The sequence below is a fragment of the Nematolebias whitei genome, chromosome 4, assembly GCF_014905685.2.
Source record: "Nematolebias whitei isolate Nwh7 chromosome 4, NemWhi1, whole genome shotgun sequence".
In the NCBI taxonomy this organism is placed as follows: domain Eukaryota; kingdom Metazoa; phylum Chordata; class Actinopteri; order Cyprinodontiformes; family Rivulidae; genus Nematolebias; species Nematolebias whitei.
Genome location: NC_056501.1, coordinates 55,676,918 through 55,678,121, shown reverse-complemented (window position 1 = coordinate 55,678,121; position 1,204 = coordinate 55,676,918). Strand labels below are relative to the sequence as shown.

General features: G+C 42.1%; 1 protein-coding gene across 1 annotated transcript in view; it reads left to right on the top strand.

The window, feature by feature from the left end:
* The window catches only part of rnf103 (ring finger protein 103), a 36,529-nt gene that overhangs the window by 24,300 nt on the left and 11,025 nt on the right, over nt 1-1,204 (top strand). The gene's annotated exons all lie outside the window — the stretch shown is intronic.

Sequence of the window (1,204 nt, the reverse complement as noted above, 5' to 3'; positions counted from 1 at the left end):
ATATATACACACATATATATATACATATATATATATATATATATACATATATATATATATCGTCCACGAACGAACACAGCAACATGAAACAGATCAGCAGCAACGTGAAACAGATCAGCAGCAACATATGATTTTTTTCAGTGATTATTCTGGTCAAAGATTCATGAGTCTAACAGCCTCAGGGTAGAAGCTGTTCCTCAGCCTAGTGGTTCTACACTTAAACCTCCTAGGACCTGGCATCCACATATGCAAGAGTCCAGGTCTAAGGAGGTTAATGCTCCTCAGCCTTCTGCCTAAGGGGAGTGGGGCAAAAAGTGTGTGTGTTGGATGAGTGGGGTCCTTGATGATGCAGGTGGCTCTCTTCCTGCATCTGGAGGTGTGGATGTCTGTGATGGTGGGGAGGCTGACTCCAACTCTTCTGTGCAGCCTCCATGCCACATGTTGATGCTGGAGCACAGGATGCTCTCCACTGCACACCTGTAGGAGGTGAGGATTGAGCTTCCCAGCCGCTTGAGGAAGTAGAAGTCATCAAAGTTCATGCTCAATCATCCAGATACAACATCCAATAATGGTCAATCAGGTCATCTGGACAGTTTCTTGTTTGTGGAATGACATTTTGCCCTCTATCCAGAGGGCTTTGTCAGTCTGAGGAGTCCGTACTGGTAAACGGTTTTCCCCACTAGTACACTCCTTTAGTAGACCAACCAGTTTGCTGGTGATAAGATGGTTTCTGAAGGATGTCCTGTCCTCTGTCGAGATTACTTGGAACTCCTCAGACTGAAGAAGCCCTCTGGATAGAGGGTGAAACATCTTTCCACAAAAAATAAACTGTCCAGATGACCTGACTGACCATTATTGGACCCAGATTGTTTTTTTTTTTACTTATATTTCTTATCTGTCCACTTTAAATTACTGTACCAAGGCAGAAGCTTTAAAGACGAAAACACCGTAACAAGTTTCTATTGTAACCTGCCCAAACCTGATTTTCACTTTTATTTCTGTGTATTTCTACAAACCGGATTCCAAAAAAGTTGGGACACTAAACAAATTGTGAATAAAAACTGAATGCAATGATGCGGAGGTGCCAACATCTAATATTTTATTCAGAATAGAACACAAATCACAGATCAAAAGTTTAAACTGAGAGAATGTATTCTGCATTCCCCAGGTCAAGCCACTTTTGAACCAGAAACAGCGGCAGAAG